Below are 7,500 nucleotides of genomic sequence, written 5' to 3'. Positions count from 1 at the left end.
GGGGGAACCACACTTCGCATATGAAGGGGTAGGGATGCTCTTGTGCTCGTGAGGAATTTTGAATTAAACCCCTAAAGCCAATCTGGGAGTGGCCTAGCCTTTTTTGACCCCTAAAAGAAACCAGATTTAGAACGTATTAAATATATATTTTTTACATTCCTTTGCAAGTAATAAAAGAGACCTTCACGGCTACATATGATGGAGTTTTGCCCAGAACACCCTAAGTGAGACCAAAATCCGAACTTTCAATACACCCATAAGCGAGACTACAAGTATCCAAACCCTTTTCATATGAGAGTCCCCCATGGGGGAATCCCCTGGCCTGTCGCCAAACCCTTACTGGAAACAGCTTTCGTTCCAGAAGGCAAAATCTGGAACGGGTCTTTAATCTTGCAGGCTATGTTAGGCATGACCACTATCCACAAGACTGAACATTCGAATTCCGATATTTGAATGAAACCTTGGAGATTTTTCTGAAAGTTGCTACGGAAAATGCACAATAAATGAACACATGATAGGTTTCTAATTCATCAAACACTTGAAATGGTTTTCACTTTTGGAAACACCGTTTTAATATGTTATAATAAACCGAAAGTTCATAGCTACTGAACTATTTTCGATATTTCAAGGAAAACATCCTGGGCTGAATTCAGAATCTCTGGAGCAAAGTTCACTTTGACTGCTCTGTTCAAATTTCAAAACTACTGGTCACGCGTGACATGGCTTCATTGCAATGGAGAAAAGTATCACGTTGCACAAACTGCTAGTATTCGCGAAAATGAAAGCGAAACCGGGGATTCCCCAAGCCTCGTTTACGAGTTTCCCCGTATAAATTACTTGAGAACTACTGCACCAATCCAAGCGATTTGTCACTTGCTTGGAAGAAGACCGTTTGTTTGGGAAACATTTTGCCTTTAAACGATGTCTCAGGAGAATTTTTATGACAGCAACTATAGCCCTTCATGCAGCATAGAAGTCAATTTCACGCAAGACTATGGCGTAGCCGGAAGTATAAATAGAAAAGAGAGTGATTTGGAGGAAGTTGATTTGCAAGACACTCCTGTGAACTTGAGTTTGAGCTCTCCCGAGTTAACGCCGCTCAGAGTTTATCTCCGACTGACCTTCCTGTGGTATCCCAGTAAAGCAAGCTTCTTGGAAAAGTTGTTCTGCACCGTGATGCAGCTGATCATCCTTCTGGGCCTCATCTGTAGTTACTTTTACAGTTTAGGCACCTTCGGGAACAAGTCCGTGGCTGAAGAGGAATTTAAGGAACCTGTGACAACAGTCAAAAATTTCATCTGGTCATCTCGGACGGTTGAGATGTACATTCTCGGTATGTGGTACTTTTTTACGCGTCATCTGGAGAGCGTGCTACAGGAGGTCAATTTAACGGAGCGACACTGGAGGAAAGCTAAGAAGGCCATCAAGCGCATATGCCTTGCTGCGATAATGCTTGTCTTTGTCTTTCCTCTGAGTTCGAATGCTGTTCAGATGATGCTGCACAGTAAAAATGAAAACAAGAAAGATGAGTTTGAGCCAAAAACTATCGTGCTAAGCCTTCTTTTTTCTTGTTTGGCTCGTATTTTTTCCCTGCCGATCGTGTTGGTCTTCTTTTATGTTATGTGCATCATTTTGCGCCACATTCACAAGTTCAAGCACCAGATTAAGGAATGGCCATCGGATGAGAAAGAGGAAGCGCGAAACAGGTTTATCGACATTCAAGTAATGATCCGGAAGGCACAGAAGTCATTTCAGCCATTCTTGGTAACTCACCTCATCCTCTTGTTAATTCTGCTACTTCCGTCCATATTCTCCGTAGCCGAGCGCTTTCAAAACGAGAGCAGCTACCAGGAGACACTCACTGATCCAAAGAAAGTACAAGCAGCTTCCAAGGGCAATTTTGTTAAGTCTGGAGAAGCGATTTTCGTCAACTCCAGCAGTCTCTACAACACAGGGGAAGTGGCTTTGATTCTGAGGCTGCCGCCAAAGGCGCTGAACACTAGGGAGCGAGTTTTGTCCCAGGGCGTAAAGACGCGCACAGTCCAGGAGACAAGCTGGAGTGGAGTTGTGAAGGTGGTTTTCAGTGGTCTTTCCGATTTCTTGGAAATGTTCATCCTGTACAGCTTTCCGTTGGTGCTTCTGACAAGGATACATAACGCCATGAGAAGTCTTCCGGAAGTCGTGCAAAATCTCAAATTCTCGGAACAGAGAGCTAAGGGGTTCCTGTTCCAGAGAAGGGAAACATTGAAAGAGATGCTGAAGGAGCTTTCATCGGGAAGTGGAATCAAGATATTGCGCATGAATTTGACAGGTGTCAAGGCTGCCTTGATAACGCTCTTAATGCCCTTTCTAACAACGGCTTTCAATCTGTTGTTTCTGGACATTCACCTGAAAAAATCGAAGTAGGTAATTGATCGACTTAAGTGGCCTCTCATATCGTTGACTTACAAAGTTGATCCAGCGAGTCTTCGTCTTTTAAAAGGTACTTTTGAGAGCCGTAAAATGCGTATTTTATTTTGAGTGAAACGCGATGCTCACCGTTGCGTCATTTATGTGCCAACCAGAGATATATTGGCTGTTAAAACAAAGGTTCTTTTGTTCTATGGTTGGCAAAATTTATGATAAAAACAGTGAATATCGCTAAACCTGGGGTGCTTACCATTTGTTGGAAAATTCCGGTTGGGGTGACCGTTGCAAAGCAGCATAATTGTAAGTGATTTTCCAAGTATACTGACCAATTCAACAGTTCCATTTTCAAAGCTTGGTTCCCAGCCTTTACCTTTCCTCACGACTTGATTTTGCACAAAATAGCGCCTGGAAACGGCAGAATCGGTCAAATGACACAACTCATTCTCGAGACTGATATTACGAGTAATCATATACTAGTATCAACTGACCTTAATTGAATATATGATTATCATTATTTTATGACACTGATAGTTGGAAAGGAATTCTGGGGATTGAACATGATGAGTAAAAGACCTAATCGGCAAATACAATACACAAAGAATCTTAATCCCGGGAGGTTCGAATTGGGTACATTGGTTGCAGTCGCATTATGGTGTTAACATAAAGTGTTCCATCAAGTTCTGCTGTTCATTGTTCCCATAGGAATTCGAAACACCAGAGAGTTGACACTAGAGTAGTCAACACAGCAGTAGTGTCAACACTAGTGTTACACTGTTTCTCTCAAGTGTGACTGCAACCACTGAGTTAGCCGAGTAGCTCTATTTAGAACTGGAATTCTGTTCTGGTAGGAAAATCAGGAATACCTTGGGTGTACAATGTACTCCACATTTTCTGAATAGACTTTCCGGAAAATGACTGCTCCATTTGACATTCATGTTAACCTACATTTCCGGCTTTTTAGGCTGATTGGTAAGCACCCCTGCTTTTCAGTGAAGGCTGTAAGGCATGAATTTTAGCTAAAACTCTGAAATCATTTCACCATCAAGTGCGATTTTTATTTTCATCCATAAATTTGCCTATATCATAAGCCCCAGAAGACATTAGTAGAGTTTTGATCGGTAGATAGATGGTAAGTACAGCTAAAATGGTGGCAAAGTGCAGACTGGACTCTGCAGACCAGTAATCTATACACTTGAAACATGCAGGCCGGTCCATTTTGAGTTATATATACTATATGCCACTGTAAAAACCTTTGTATGATGCTTTTCTCAATATTTTCTCAGATCATTGTATTATCAATTTAATAGGATATGGTTCAGCAAAAAGTGCCACAATAAACACAAATATTTTTTCGAGAGAAGTTAAAATTGTCTTCTCATCTTAATAACAATGTCATGCGAAGAATGCACCGTTTTGGCAATTTCAGTCCTTCCAGTATAGTGGGACATTGTCATAAGAACCTAGTTTAATGCCATGGCTCCTGTGAGTTTCCTAAAGCTCAAAGGCCATGGAACGTTTGAAAGTGTGTGTGTGTGTGTGGGTGGGGGGGGGTGGTGGTGGTAGGTTTTGGTATGGATCACAGAAGTGTGAAGGGAGGGGGAGGGGGGTTTAGGAGAAAACAAAATTGTAAGGAAAAAGTTCCCTTCCCAGCCAACCATCATCAGAACCAAACAATGGCAAAGGGGAGCAGGGATGGTAGCACTCATCTCTCACCAACTGATGTGACCTGGGTTCGATTCCTAGACTTGCTGTCAAAGGTGGGAATTGAGTTTGCTGGTTCTCTACTCTTCCCAAAGAGGTTTTTCACTCGGGCCCCTTTCCACCAAAACCAACTTCTGATTTTATTTAATTAGGAACGGCCAGACCTGGCATTTGGAAGGACTAACTCTTAATTAAACGGCTTCAAATTAACACACTTTAGGGTTAAATGATATACTCCTCCAGAAGAATGCGAGGGATCAACAGGCAAGTGTTCCTTCAAATTGTTGCATTTTCTTTGCAAAAGGACAGGTCTGGAAGGCCAAAAGGAAAGCACCCTTAGATTCTTTCAGATAACAAATGAATTCTGTAAATTGGAAAGCTGAAATAACCCACGTAATTATATTCTCATTCTCATTATCATTGTTATTAATTATAAAGGAAAATGGAGGGCCACAGTAAAAAGAAGTTAAATTCAAATTGTTGGCCATTTGAAAAGATCTGAAGTAAAGGCTAGGACAAAAAGTGAGAGATTTCTCCCTAAATGATCCTGTATTTCAGTGACAAGAATATGAGCATTGATTCTCCAACGTAACTGTAGTTATATTTTTAGATAAGTGAACCCGGCCTTTATTAAGTAGAACTTCTGAGGACAAACATCTTTGATATTGTGACAGTAACAACCACTAAGGAGACTCATTCAAACTGGTTTAACAACAATAATTTATTATAAAAATATTATTAACTAATGACTCTGCTCAGTAAAAAAGTTGCAAAAGCAACCCAGTGACTTGCAAAATCCAAGTGAGACCATTTGCTTAATGTGTGCATCATACCATAACCCTGTGATAGATAAAAAGCACAAGAAATTTTGAAATATTGAATGCACAACTTGTCACTTCAAACTACTGTTTAAAAAACGAGCAGCAGTGTTTTATCTGGTTTATGCCTTATGTTTTTAGACCAGATAAAACATGTGCTGCACGTTTTTTGAACGGCACAAAAAACATTTCAAAAAATGCGTGTCCCTAGGGAGTCCAAATTGTGAGAGGAAGATATTAGCATATAAAAAAAACAAGCTGGGCCAATGAGTCATTACTATTATTTATAATTGTAAGGAATTCTAATGAGGAGTCTTTTATCTGGTCTCATGCATAATTTTATGACGTTTTATCAGTGTATAATTCATTTAAGGGTCTAGGTAAAAGTTCTCTTTAGCTGTTACTAACTGGTGCAATATGTTTTTCATGATTTAATAACAAAATCTGTTGTCAATTTTAATTCTGCAAATTCAATAATTGCACTAGCTTATTTGTACATATTAAATGAAAGGCTTTACAACTGAACCCACTAGTAACTTAGAAAAATCGGAGCCCCAGATGGGATTCAAACCCACGACCCTCCATGATCTAGTCGGATGCTCTAACCACTAAGTTACTGGAGACTCTGTGGTGAGTTGAAGGGTGAAATGTGGGTCTTTGACTTGAGCTGCATCATGCAGCTACAGAGTCAAGTACCGACTGACAGCATAACTCATAACTGCATCGCGCAGTCACACTTAGGCATATCTATGATGCGGCCATCCAACCACCCAAGTGAGTGAAAGGTGAGTGGTTGGTCGCATCATAGATATGCCTTAAGTGTGACTGCACGATGCAGTTATGAGCTAAGCTGTCAGTTGTTATTTGACTCTGTAGCTGCGTGAAGAAGCTCAAGTCAAAGGTCGTTTGAGTATAGTAACTGACTGTATCAAAAAGGGGCCAAATGAGTCTGTGGCACCTTGCATTTCAAAAGCAAATGATTTGAATGACGATCACGTTTAGACAACTTCATAATGTTGCAATAATAATTGCAAATCAGTTTAGGGAAAAAAAGTAGCCAACTTCTCTGAGTGAAGAAGTCGGCCGCCTTTTTATTATGTGTAGAATTTTACCAATATTAACTATAGGGGAAAAATCTGGAGAAAGAAAAAAATAAAGACAAAAATATTTCCTTACTCTTTCTTGTAATTCTGTGTCTCCTCCAAACATGATCCCCAGATATGCCAGATGAAAAATGGAGAGAAAGCTAAATCCAAGGTTTGTAGCAATTACCCAAAAGTTTGTCTGAAAACATTAAAATACATGTTTCATTGATCAGTGCTATTAGCATGTTTCATGCATGATAAATTGTTGTTAAATTTATTTTATATTTAATGAAAATTAATGATCAATGAGAGTGAGATATGGTAGGTGAGAAGTCAAGGATGGTTCAGGCAGAGGACTGGGAACAGGGGTTATCAAATTAGATCAATATTATTACAAAGCTTACCTCAGTGTATCTGTGACCACATTCCAGTCTGCATTTCCTCGCCATTATACAGGCATTAAACATTCTGCCAAGGCTTTTACGAAACTCTAAAAATGCAACATTTTTAGGTACAAGGTACATGTAATGGTTAAGGATACTAACAATAGTAATTTAAGATTCAAATTAATTATAATAATGGGCAACAAATGTGGTGGCATGTGATGGAAGTGTGCTCCTTTTAGAGAACGTTTGTTGGCTTAGAACAGCAAGAATAATCAGGAAGATCACGGAATCTGAGGAGTCTGGAAACCACCGGGTAACAGTCTGTAATTAAATAGATGAAGGGGTAGTTTCTAAAGAAACTGTGGTGCTGCGTCGGTGGGGAAGTAGTATACAAAAATTTGGTTTTATCAACGGAGTTGATAATGTAAATTGGCCACCGTACAGAGATTCTAAAAGCTGACGTTTCGAGCGTTAGCCCTTCGTCAGAGCAAATCGAGGGATTATGGGTTACGTGTAGTTTTTATGGTAGAGTAGGAGCTACACTATTGGTGGTAACATGGCCATGTGAAAAATAGGAATATATTATTTAAATGAAAAGCGTTCGTTAATACCGTGAGGATTAAGGGTGCCGATTTGGAAGATGAATTTTTGTTCCAGATTCTTGCGGCTTTCCGTCGTACCTAGACGTAGGGAAAGGCCGCAGATAGCCATGTGTTTTTTGGACTGGTTAGGCAGATTAAAATGGCGAGCGACTGGCTTGGATGCATCCTTGTCATTCTTCTCAACATCGCGAATGTGTTCGCGGAATCGGTCACCTAGTCGTCTACCTGTCTCACCAATGTATAATTTATTGCATAACGTGCAGGTTATGCAATAAATGAAATTGGCGAAGGTGCATGTGAAAAGAACGGTGATCTTAACAGATCACTAAGGTCCCGATATCTTGCTAGTGTTAACAATGAAAAGACAAGTTTTGCATCGTGAGCGCGCGCATTTGAAAGTGCCGGGTTGCTCGTTAGTTTTGAGCGCGCTTCTAACTAAAAAGTTGCGTACGTTTTTGTCGCGTTTGAATGAAATAAGTGGAGGTTGCGAAAAGATTCT

General features: G+C 40.1%; 1 long non-coding RNA gene across 3 annotated transcripts in view; it reads right to left on the bottom strand.

Annotated features, from left to right (window-relative positions):
* Window positions 1-4,713: 4,713 nt before the first annotated feature.
* LOC138015734 (uncharacterized) overlaps window positions 4,714-7,500 on the bottom strand; it is a 4,842-nt gene continuing 2,055 nt past the window's right edge. For 2 of the 3 annotated variants that reach the window (XR_011125625.1, XR_011125624.1), the window contains exons 2-4: window positions 6,418-6,503; window positions 6,105-6,212; window positions 4,714-4,950 (exon numbers count right to left, since the gene is read on the bottom strand). This is a non-coding gene — a long non-coding RNA (uncharacterized lncRNA). Of the gene's footprint in view, window positions 4,951-6,104; window positions 6,213-6,417; window positions 6,629-7,500 lie in introns of those variants that run through there. The other variant, XR_011125623.1, reaches the window with a different exon arrangement.

This window comes from Montipora capricornis, chromosome 9 (assembly GCF_036669925.1).
Source record: "Montipora capricornis isolate CH-2021 chromosome 9, ASM3666992v2, whole genome shotgun sequence".
Classification (NCBI taxonomy): Eukaryota; Metazoa; Cnidaria; class Anthozoa; order Scleractinia; family Acroporidae; genus Montipora; species Montipora capricornis.
This window is presented reverse-complemented; position numbering and strand designations above follow the sequence as displayed.